The 12973-nt window shown below is 38.2% G+C and overlaps 1 long non-coding RNA gene across 1 annotated transcript; it reads left to right on the forward strand.

Moving 5' to 3' along the window:
• Positions 1-1969: 1969 nt before the first annotated feature.
• Positions 1970-7215, forward strand: LOC113963306. The gene is made up of 3 exons (XR_003532732.1): positions 1970-2085; positions 6201-6271; positions 6744-7215. It is a non-coding gene; the product is annotated as an uncharacterized LOC113963306 (long non-coding RNA).
• The last annotated feature ends 5758 nt before the right edge of the window (positions 7216-12973 follow it).

Consider the following 12973-nt stretch of genomic DNA (forward strand, 5'->3'; position numbering starts at 1 on the left):
ACACAGGACAAGAATTTCCATTTTGCAAATGCTAACATTTTCAAACCTGGCTGGCTAAATTTAGACTTTGAAAATAATCTGGAAGCAGCTTCCTTGCTTTTTCTAGGCCTGATTTTTCTCTTCACTAGACCCCTCTATTTACCATGGAATTGGGCCTGGTTTGGATCTTTTCTGCCCTTCTTGTATGAATGTCACTTTTCTATAAGTCATAAGACAAATTTTGAACCATTTTGGAATATTATTGTTTTGCTTCTTGTCATTGTTTCTCCTCAGTCAATAAAAATGAGAAAGATCTATTCTAATGAGACAGAAAAATGCTATGAACAAAACAGCGTTGTCATAATCCCATTCAACAGGTTACAAAAGTAATCAATATCAAAGAAATCTATAGGTGAATGTGCAAATCTGAAGGGATCCAAACCACTCCTATAAAAAGAGCAGGGCCAGACTGATTTCAGAAACTTTATGCTGGCATGTTTGCAGTTGTGTTTTGAGATGCCACGACTGCTTCTGTGTTTGTTTTCCTTCGGTCAGGAAAATACAGCTACATATTGCACTTTGCAAGGCTTTTGGAGAAAGCTTTAGAATGGGGTGTTTGCAAAGGGATCTTCTTACCCAAATTATTTGCAAAAATACAAAGTTTTATAAGAAGACAAGCTATTTTAAAACTTATATTTAAATGGTGGATAAAAGTGAGAAAAGTCAGATATGTCGTTCATCAACCCACTTAAATGCAATCAGCACCTAAAAATGCTGTTTCAGCATAATACGTCGGTGCTACAATCCCTTATGTGTTTTCTCACTTAAACAGCGTCAGACCCCAGATTTCCTTCTGCTGATTTTAGGTGCTTATCAAGTCCACATTTTGAATGATTCTTGTGCTTCTCCACAGAGCAACAGAGGCAAGGAAGATTTGTCACCCACTTTTCTGCAAATGGGAAGTGATGCATAGAGATGAAATGATTTAGTGTTTCACAGGCACTCTGTCAGGGGAAGTATTTGAGATCACCATTCCTAAGGTCAAGGTGAGTTTGGATCACTGCAGTAGCCTGTCTTTTTGGATCTAGAGCTTACTTCATGGCTTTTGCAGTGGGAGAAGGAAAATTCACATGTATGAGCCACTCTTCAGCATGCAGTTATAAGGACTGTTGGACAACTTAACACCAGTTATGGATTGCGTTGAAAGAATTTTCTTTAGAGGTAGTGCTTGGGTGATTTTTTTGTCACTACAATAAGTGTATTGCTCTGACTGCTCTAACTTCACAGGCAGGTTGAAGCATTTGTGCCACAATCTGTACTGTGGAAGGCTAGAGGAAAGCAACAGCTTGTGGGTAGAAAGGCTACTAAGCCCTTTGCACACCAGGAAACAGTTTTTTATGCTGAACTTTTCATTCTGGCCTAGAAATAAAAGCAACCCTAATGTAGGTCAGGAGGAAAAGAAGTAGTTTAGGCCTCTTACCCTAAGCTTACATGCTGTAGTCGGGATCATTCACGTCACTAATGTCAAACACTAGATTTAGATAGTTAAAACTTTAACTCCTGTAGCAATGATGAGAAATATCCAGGATCTACTTAGATAAATGTAAGCTTATATTCCTCAAATGCAAATGAAAAGCAGTATGCCTCAAATTCTTAAGACACTGACTGAATCTGATTCAGGAACTTCAGTGTACATATATAGAAGGATCAAAGTAAAACTTCTTTTACAAATACTTTTCTAAAGATTCATAATTTCAAGACTCCAGTATTATTTCTTTAAAACCTTCTCATGTATCATATTCCTTCCCTTCCTAGTTAAAAAAAATAAAAATACGTCCCTCTCCCCTCCCCCAGTAAACCCCAAAACTGCCCAGCTGGATCATTGCATAGGATCTCAAATTCCATTCATCTATGATGTAGTTCTGCTTTGGGTCCAGTTTTCCCCTTTTCCTCCTGACCTGACAACAGCAGTGTATTTTCTGTCTGCCTGAAGATCACTGGAGAAGTGCCAGTCATAATCTTCCCCTTATTGATTCTGGTCAGCAGCTATTGACAGCTTTAAAAAGATTATGTTTTAATTGGGGATCAGATAGATGGCATTTTAAGGTATTTAATTTCACTTTGCAACTGACTATAGATTATCTGAGTGGTTCCACAACTCAAGGAGGATAAAGATGAATGTGTTGTCCTTTTCTTTAGGTGACCCTGAGTGCAAATGTAGCTCAAGCTAAAGTGACTGAAAATCTTTTTCTATCACTGGGCTGAAAAGGTTGAATGTGAATTCATTAGTATTATCTTTGTTTAAGGCACAATATCTATATCTCACCAAGCTCACATCTTCAGTGGTTCCATTTGTTCTCATGTGGTTTAAGAGAAAATAGACTGGTGAGGTAAATAAAGAAAAATCAAGAAAAAGAGTTAGAATTTGCTTGTCTTGAGACTTTCATGTTCACTTACAACTCTGTAGAGTGGATGTGCACAAGTACCATCGAAAAGACTGTATGGAGATCCCTAATTTGATGGTGATTTCTTCTTCTTGAAAAGAAGGCTCAAGCAATGCTGGAAAAACAGCTTCCTAAAACTCCCTTCATTCAAAAGAATTAAGATACTCTTAGTTCAAGAGACAAGCAGTCAAAAACAAATACTAAATTCTGAGACCTACAAACCCCTGTGTAGCTCAGCTTGAACAGCCAAAGTCCAATCATTCCAACTTCAGGCTCAAAATTGTCTGGTGGACAGTTTGAAGGTGCTTTCAAGAAATGTAGATCCATCTCACCAGGAGATGCTCAGTAACACATACTGATGAAGTTTAGAACCTAGTGTCCTGTGTATGCCAGATGCACCAAGGATTTACTGGGCTGTAAATTGGAGGAAAATTTTTCCCAGAGATGCCTTTTTTTTATGTGTCTGGGCTTGATTTGAGGGCTCTCAAATAAAGAAAAGGGATCATATTTTCCAATATCCATCTAAGTATTGCAGAGAAATTCATCATCTTGCACAGGACAAATCTGATGTGTCTCAAAGGTATCACCTTCACTACACAATAATACCTAGCACATTATTAATGATTTCCATGAAGTACTCTATATATAAATATTGAAATTTTAGTTAAGATAAAACCTTGAAAGACCCTTTGTTGCTTAATTTCATTATCAAAGAACAAGGTAGTTGCTGTCCATACTATCCTAGAGCCCACTGAAGAATTATAAAAGAAAGTTTGTTTGTCTTGCATAATTGTTGTAAGACACATTTGTATGCTGGTAAGCAACTATTGAATAGAGTTAGTATTCCTGATGCATCGATAGATAAAAGGAAGACCCAATTTATTTTGTAGGAGGAGGATCTTAAAAATCCCTCTTAAAAAGTGAAGTGAATGATTTAAAATATTTGTTCCCTTGAAATTCTTTATATATTTTCAAAATACATTTAATAGGTGAAATATAGTCTTTGTACTTTCTCATCCCACTTATTCCAAAGGACCAAATGCCAATCATTAAGTCTCTTCACTATCTCCCAGACTTGCAAGCCAACAGATTCCCTGAGTTGTGAATGGAGAGGAATAAAGTGTGATATGGATACGTAAAACAGACCAAATGAATTGTACATGGAAAATATCTAAGTCCTTCCTCTGACTATAGAACCACCTCAATTCTAGAATTGTGAGATGCATCCCAACTTCTTTTTTCTGAGGGTGCCTACCATAGTTAGACTTTGTCTGCAGCAACACATGGTAAGGAAGGGATTTATTTTCTCTGCAATACTACCACAGACCCTGAAACCTTTTTCCCTACTGCCTTTTCAGAGTCTTAATACCACACAGTGAGGAATGAATTCCTCCTCACACAGTTCCTGTGGGATTGGTAAACACAGTTATTATCCCTATAGCACTGCTGGAGACCTGGAGGAATGTCCCAGGTAATAGGTAAGTCAGCAGGACAATAAGGAGCTGAGAGCCAGGATCACATCCTGACAAGAACATAATTTATTTTCCTCAGTACAAATCTAACTAAATAGTAAATGTAAGAGAAATCAGAATGAGGGTGACTTCTGTGGACTTTGCAGAAGTGATAAGCTTTTAGAGGAAGTTAAAAACAAGGTGCCCTTTACTCTGGGTTCAAGATTTTCTGGTGTTGGCAGAGTATAAGACTCTTGTTTTCCTTGTTGTCTTGAGGAGCTGGTTGAAGCAGCATGACTTTAGAAAGCCTTGCAGAAATATGGAGGAAGTAGTTTCAGTCCTGTGGCCTTTTGAATGGCTCCTGTTTTATTCCACTTTTTAACTTACAAAATTTACCTCTTCTTGCTGGAACAGCAGTTAGATGTTGTTCAGAAAGTTGGTAGAAAAAAAATACATTATTTTGCCAAAGATGGAAGAGATGAGGCTGGAGGAACAGAACAAAAATTTGAAGTAAGATGATGGATCGCTGGGCACTGACCAGATGAGCTGATCAGAATAGTGAGCTGCAGTGAGAGAGAGTGTAGGCCATTTATTTGGCAGCAGTGCTCAGTGACACAGATATCAGGGAGGGAAAGGGAGAAGGGAGGTTGCAGTAATCAAAAGGAGAGATGAGTGCATTGCAGAACTTAAACTACCCACTAAGGACAGTCTTTCAGAAATACCAAGAAAACCAGTGTGCAGCAACTGCTTTCATACAAAGGATTTAATGAAATAACCTCCAAGCCCATGTTGAGAAGGCAGTATTAATTGGTTCTCCCAAGCTTATATGTTGAGCAGCAATTTATATTTCATGCACTAACTCTCATATGGGCCAAGAACCAAAGAAAACAGGCTTTCCTGTGGCTAGCAATGAGGATAGTGCTTTTTCTCTTTACATCAGATATTACATATCCCAGTGCTATTTCCTTACATTTGAAAAGGCTTTATTTGTGGCTGAGGTCAGACTGACAGGCTCCAGGGAAACAGCATCAAACTGTCGCCATAAATTTTATTCTCAGAAAGTGGGTGACTCCATTCCAGGATAGTATGGCTGATGCTTTTATTGTTGTCAATCCATAAGAACAATTATAAATATCACAATCAAGTAATTGAATTTTAGTCATTGCCCATGATTTCTGTTCTCACAAAATAGCACTGATGAGAAATAACTTTGCTCATTCCTTAGCTACTTCTTTGACCTGGGCTGAATTCAGGACAATCTTTTTCATCTCCACATGGAAGTCAACCTCTTGGTCTTTCCCAACCTCAATCTTAGCCTGGGTTATATTAATTTGCTTTTAGTGGTCAGCAAGCTCAAGGAAAATCTATGCTCAGCTGCTCCCTGCTGTTTAATGGGCTGATTCAACATCAGAGAGGGAGAGGTCTCACGAATTTTCCTCAATTTTATCCTTCTTGCTCCTGATTCACTCATTCAACTATGCTAGTGATGGGAACGGTGGGACTCCACATATATAGATGCAATCCCAGCAGACACTGATATTTGAAGCACTGTGTTCTATAGACTTGCTTTGAGCAAGGTTAGTCAACTCAGCGCTTAAAAAGCTGGCAGCCATCTGGGCCCCAGCCTACGCCAGAGTTCAAAATTGTTTCCTTCACTGTTGGTAGCAACAATGGGGAGGGGGGTGGTGGGTTGAAAGCTTTCTTAGAAGCAGAGTTGGAGAAGAGGAGAATTCACTGCAGGCTGAAGTCACGAGGTAACCCCAGATCCTAGAGGTTCATGGACACTGTGCCCTGTAGTGCAACCTCTGCTTAGAGGCATCATTAAACTCCTGATAATTAGTAAGTCATTAGGTTTTGACTACACTTAAAGGTTAAAAGGAGAAACTTTGGTGATGGATATTTTGTAATTTTCTTTCTCACGTGTTATGTATTCTCTTTGTGCTAAGTGATTCTGGCACTCATCTCTTACCCACAAGCTGAAATCAGCTCATATTGAAACTCTTCTTTGAAAACAACCCAGAAGTTATATCAGCTTTTCATAAATTGAGGCCACATTAAAAAAAATAGTGGGTAGGAAAAGTTTAACACCAGTGACTGTTTAATGTTTGATCAGAGCCTTGGTGATGTGCATTTGATAGCAAGCTAGAGAGCTGTACTACAGCACTGCAGTGCAAAACTGCAAGATGACTATCTAAGCCTTGATGAGATAATGTGGGGCATGTCATTTCCTGTAGTCAATATTTCCTGTAATGACTCCTCCAATATGATCTTGCCTGATTAAGTGTTGTTTAACGACTTCTATCATTGTCCATCTTTCTATCCACAGAGTAGTCAAAGCTATCTTGCAGTATTTGGAACAACTCTCAAGCAATACATTTCAGGCTCAAGACAGACAAAGTGAGTCACCTATAGTATTCCCAAGGAATTTAATCTAATATTCTTAGGACACTTTTGGTAACAACTAAAGTGCTGTAGCAGGATAACTATAATCTAGAAATTATTTGCAACATATTTTATACTTTGGGGGTAGTATTCTCACATAGTGAGCTGTGTAAAGCACATGCAGAATTTTTTGTCTGCTTCTGACTTTTAAAGTGAGGAAAATTCAATAACAACTGCTCTTCAGAGTGTTGAATGTGTTTCAGTTCATTCCATGCTTGTAGAACAAATTGAGGACTAAAAATAAAATAATAATTAAAAAAAGAAAGTAAACAAAGAAAACAGTACCATGCCATGTAGTGGAATGAGTGCAGGGGAGGATTGTGAGGGACAGTCTGTATAACATCTGACCCTCTAGGCCTGTCATGTTGAACAGAGGGACAAATCACAATTTGTCTATAACCCTTTTGAACTGCCTTTCTTGATATAGACTACAGCCTCTCTGAAAACTTTACAATCTGTGGAACCAGCTCTGTGTCCCATCCCCTTGGCAGCCTGTCACAGCTCAGAGGACATCTGAAGGCTACCGAGAATCAGAAGAATACTCTTACATCCTAAGAATTCTTTGCTTCTGCAATAGCTTGAGGGTGCCAGAGTCTCTGTGGATGGCTACATTAAACCTTGACACTGCCCATGGCTACCAGCAGATCTTGTCAGCAAAACATCCTAAGAGCAGCGTGCATGTAGCTTGTCATATTAGAGAGAAAACATTCCTCTTAGCCCCATGTGAGGGATCTATATTTGCATTCATCCTGCCTAGATCTGGAATTTTTACATGGAATCGTGTGAAGCTGCAATTAAAACCAGAAGCTGGGCTCCCTTTTCAGGTTTTTACTCAGTAATAGATTATTTTACCTGCAGATAGCAGCAAACTTCTATACATTGTAGAATGAGATCTTAGTCATGGGGAAGTATTTATTTACTTTTCAATAAAATAAAATAGAAAATCAATATTTCTCTACCAAATTGATGAATCATGGCACATTTATTTTGTTAGTAGGTTTTGTTAGATCATATGATATCTCACCTGACACAGTGGCATGCACTCGCTGCAGTAGTTGCTTCTACTATAGTATGTAAGGTAAAAATGAATAGGATGAAAGGGTATAAGTGTAAAGTGTATGATTCAGGCTTTACTTTAACCAAGTCTAAGATAAGAGTCTACAAGAAAAGCAGTTTCCATTTTTTCGGGGAGTATAAATTGATATCTTAAATGGATGAGAAATAAAAATACTTTGCAATGGGGCTCACCTAAAGGCTTCATCTCTTAAGTATCAATAGAGAATAGTATCTACAATCCAAGATACTATTGTAGCAATAGGTTATAGAGAGGGCTGAGTGGGATGACAAAAAGCCTTGTGAGTTAAAATAACCTCCCCCCAAATACAGACGTCTTTTGCTTTGCTTGCTGCATTGTTGCTTTTAATCTCTTTTTAATTTTTTTTACATTCTTAATTTCATTTTTCTGACAGAAATTACATTGTTAATATTATACAAAGTGGACTTGTTCATGCATATTATACATTTACTTTGATCTGACTTACTTGATACTGAAAGAATTTTCTGGACCATTGAAGAAATTGAATATAAAATGAGGGTGCACGAACAGACAGAAACTGTGTAGTCATGCAATATTTTGGTCTATGAGGCCTGGGATCCCCATTATGATACATTTATGGTACAGATTTTTGCCTCTTGTTTTCTGACCTGCAACTGTTGAATAACAATTACCTTGGACAATCATGGCAAATAGTGTTATATGGCACAGTATGGTATTCTCATTCTTATTGGCTGCCAATATTTAGACTGCAGTCACTCCAGAAAATATGTAAAGAGGTGCCACACAGACATTCCTTCACTCACTGATGTGATCTTGAAATTGGAAAATCTGTATGATCACAGAAATCCCTCTATCTTTTCTGGTGATGGTTCTTTTTAGCATCAGTGGTACATGGTAGAGTGGTACATTTTCAGAGGGCAGTTCACAGGCACACACTAGAGACTGGGCATCCACTTTTAACCTCCTTACATGAAAAGGATATTTTCAAAGCTGAGGGTGGGCAGTCTAAAATTGTCCTGCAAGTCATGAGTGCTTAAGGTCTCAGGCAGGTAGCAAGTCAAGGAAAACTGCAGCACAGCTGTGCCCTTGAAGGAGGTTGGTTTTCAGTAGCTATTCTGCTGCCCTTTTTATATTGTAAGTGTACTTCACATATGAGTCAAAAATGAGAGTTCAGTTTGAAACGGAACATCATGAGTTTACACATTTCTACTGCTTTCTCTTCCTGCTTTCTGGAGCTGTGTTTATTGGAAAATCCTGTATGTAAGAAAAGTGAGTGAATAAAAGGTATTTCATGTTTGTATTTCCTATGTCTTGCTTTTTATAAATTTAAGAGCTTGCTATTGCATTAAGAAACTATCTAGGGGGCACAGATCTTCCGTTGGTAAATTGTCATCACTCCAGTGAAGTCAGTGAGGCCAAGAACCTGCCTGACTTTGCAATCAAGCAATCAAGTAAGCATTTCCTGTTATGGATAATCTATTCAGTAAATATGGAGAGTTTCACCTTACCAGAAATATTTTCATCCTTCCCCTTTGTATTTTTGTACTTAACTATCTAGTCAATCAATTAATTACTTGATCAGCTGCTCACCCACACAGACATGACCTTAATGCCTTCTATAAGTTTGTAACAACCCCTTGGCACCAGCTGTGGAAGTTCTGGGAACTCTCTTAACTGAAAGGACTGAAAATGGTGCCTTAATGAGAAATGCACTGCTTCTAAGGGAGTTGAACTTGGACCAGTGCACATTGCCAGGCCATGCTTTAAAATCTAGCATCAACAAAGGTGCCTCTTTGGCAAATTTTCTAATTTCATCAATTTTTAATATTTGAAACCTTCTTTTTAGAGCTGTTCATCCTGACATCTAGGAATTCTTCCTTGATAAATGTTTTTTTTTGTTTGTTTTTAAAGTAGATTATTACATCCATTCCTAGTCAGCAGACAGTTTGGACTTGTATCCAGAGCACGGCTAGAAGAGATGCTTTCAACCCATATTATTTTTATATGTTGTTGAACAATTGTTAAGGATCATTTTTGCTTTTTCTATCTGCTTCCCCCTTTTTCTTTTTACTTCAAACACCTTCTTACATTTTTTTTTTTAAATATTACATTCCTTTCCATGTCTGAAAATGTGAAGCTTAATATAAATCTCTCTTATACTTTCCACTGGCCTTTTACAGGTTTTGGGTAATCTGTCTGTCTTTTAGTATCATCTTCCTGAAGACCAGATCCTGCTGTGAAAAGTTGTTTCTCTCATTTATTCATTCACAAAAACCCCCAAAGTTTCCACAAGAAAAACCTCCATGGCAAGCAACTAAAAAAAGGAAAAGAAAAAAAATTACAGCACATAATTTCACAGGAGACTTCTATGAGTGAATATAGATCTGATTTTGAAATATTTTTCTGAATAGATTGTGTCCCTTTTGGGATGTGCGGAAAAGAACTTGTTACTTCATTTATGCATTTGCAAGCTATTTAAGCCTGGTTCCTTTATACATTTCTTGTTTCATTTTCAGGGCCCTGCACAGCTTCTCTCCAATCCATACCTACTCCTTTCCCTGTTCTGTATAGCCCTGCTAAGTTGTCCTGGTAGTCACTCACACTATGAGCAAGCAAATAGTTGACACAATGTCTCCTCTTGCTGTGAGAGTCCAACAACTTCATTGTTGGATCAAGCTTATTGCCTGGTCCACCACTGAGTCTAAACTGTAAACAGCTGTGGATCTTTGTAGTCATTAACAGACTCCTCTCGAGTGGTGCATAAGCCTGAATTCACCAGGGAAATAGACTTGGCAATGTGCCCAACGGTGATACTTGCAAGTTTTAGAATGGGGGAGCTGAAAATGGGCCAGCAACCCTGTTAAGCTTAATTTCATTATTTATTTTCTTCTTAATGCTGTGTATTTCCTGGTTCAGTGAGCGCTGCCGGAAAACCAAAGAATTTCAGGTTGTACCTATCTTGAGTTACAACCTGCAATGAGCCTGTAGGAAGACTGCGAGCCACAGAGGTCCCACCTGAGCAAGGTGTTTTCTTCTGTTAAGTCCTCAAGGTCAATGGCTGTAGGATGCAGAGGGGTGAATTTCTTTTTGCAGTGATTCTCCTCTGGCGAGGGTTGAACTAAAGAATGGTAATTGTTTTGATTTTACGCTGCTAGCATAGATAAGGTGGAAATGGTATTTGTTTCATGTGAGATGTTGGGCTGTTTGCAACATGAACTCAAGACCACTTGAAATGTGATGAACAGACAGGTGGTGAAGTAAAAGGTGACTTGAAAATCCGGAATCACCAGTGTGTCCTGAATGAGACTTTGCAAAGACAAGGACATGGATCTCTTTTATTAATTTGCAAAACATCCTGACTGCTGACCTGTTTGTTAGTCTAGATATTTTCATTCTCTTTTTTTACCTGAAATACCACCTTTGAACAGAGCATGCCCACAACACAGTCAAAGTACATCAACTAACATTTCCTGTAACCATATTAATCAGAAAATTCCCATCAAGGCCGTGAGTTAGTGGGTGTGAATCTGACCCTGGAATGCTTAAAGAGCATGTATGGGATTTAATTCACTGGAATTTAGAGAGAGAATTTATCCATTAGATGACTCAATCTATAACCTTACCCTGCAGGATTAATGGCCACAATGGATTAGAGTTTTGGCTGCCTCTGTGTTAAATTCCCTGCTGTGGGGCCCACTTTCACTGCTGAACAGTGCCACTCTTATCAGAAAGGAGTTTACATCATTGCCCAGAATACATAATAAGCAATATAATTAAATTATTTATTAACACAACCCCAAACAACACAAACTCTGGTCTAGTTTCTTTCTTTATTTTTCATTCTTCCTAGTTCTGAACACAATGAAAAAAAATATTGATAGACTGTGTTTTAAAATTTCTGGATGTGTCTATAAACACCTTTCATGAAGTAAAGTTATTAAAACCCAAGAGATAATCATGCGGTAGCTGCAGTATTGTTTAATGACATACTAGCTGATCTTACAGGATGTCTGTTTCCTCCATTCATATATATAACTGTCTCCACCTGGGCTGTCTACATCTTGAATTACAACATTTCTTGCATCTGTCTTAAATGATTGTGTTTAAAGAGCTAAAGATTATTTCAATTAAATACACTGAAACTGGAGGACTTACCCTAGAGCTCTTACAGGTACGGTGTAGTGCTGATATACAGTTAGGCAATATCATCACCTTAAATTGTTAAAAAAAAAAGTAGGACTTTTCAAAAGGTTTTTCAAAAGGTTTTATTTTTAAAAACAAAGTTGACAATTTAGGCAAAATTTGTGCATTCTGTAGAAGGACTATCAAATAGTTAAAGGAAAGCTAAAAGTATATCCATTATTTGCATGTTTTTCAGTTTTTGGAGATGCTCCAAACATGCTAGTATTAAGTATTTTATCTTATTTTATTTTTTTTTTAATTTGTAAGTGAGGTGATCTTCAAGAGTGTTAGTTATCAGGTGAAAATAGTTTGGAGACAGCTTGAGATGATGCGTTGTGGATTTGAGTGACCCTCAGTTAGACAATCTAAGGAACATGAGATTTGTTACTGAGTGTCTGATTCACTAAAATGTACTGTAGTTGCATTCTAGGGTCAGGAGGACCTGCTTTGAGTCACCCTTTTCCAAGGAAACATCTATCTTTGCCTGTTCTTCCCTTCTGTTCTTTCTGAAAGTCCTTTATTTTTCAGGCTTTTGAATCTTTGGCTTCCCACAGCAAGAAGTTTCAGAGGCCTGTGCTTGTGCATTTCCAAAGCAGATGCCTGTGGAGCAAGGAATTGCAGCAGGGGATGCCTCTTTGCTTCTCTCAGATACTGAAGAAGAAAGAGCTGACGGTCCTCAAGAGCAGTTTTAGTCATGTGTGTTGGGCAGTGACCCATCCTGTAGGGTGTAGAGCCCGAACACAGCACATGGGAGTAGATCATGGAGATTGTTAGCAAGCCAATAGACCTTTTCTTCCTCAAACAGGGCAACTGCAGTTTGATTTGTTCCAGCCGTGGCAGAAGAACCCACTGATTTCAATGGTATCATGATCAACCCTTTGAGACAGTTATTTCAAACACGATACTGTGGCATTGTATTAGTATTGGAGGTTTTTATTGTGGTAATATCTGGAGCTCAGTGCAAGGAACACAGAGGTATTGTCTAAATCAGCAGTCTGAGGCACTGGCCTTGCCTTTTCTTGCTCAAGGAAACTTTTGAGGGTGGATTTCTGGCTTGATCTCTTTCCAGTATAAAGCACCTCTGTATTTCCCCAAAGTAAAGTGGGGAGAGAGTTGCTTGCACAGGGGAATAAAATAGTTTTCTCCGCACTTTTTTCTTGGGAGTATGCAAAAATTCCATGTGCATTTTTTTATGAATTGGACCCTTCTGTTTTATAGCTGGTAGTATTCATGCCTATTACAATGCCATATTATGGCCTTAGACACTTTTTATGTCCCTATAACACAGCACCCTGGAGAAAGATGCTTCACTAAGCAAGAACCAGTAAACTTGCTACAGAATCAGCGGAATACTTTTCACAAAAGTGCATAAACTTCTGTTCTTAAACATTGACATCCTTCACCTTAACAAGCAGAGA

This window comes from Neopelma chrysocephalum, unplaced genomic scaffold (genome assembly GCF_003984885.1).
Source record: "Neopelma chrysocephalum unplaced genomic scaffold, ASM398488v2 Primary Assembly neopelma1_24, whole genome shotgun sequence".
NCBI lineage: Eukaryota > Metazoa > Chordata > Aves > Passeriformes > Pipridae > Neopelma > Neopelma chrysocephalum.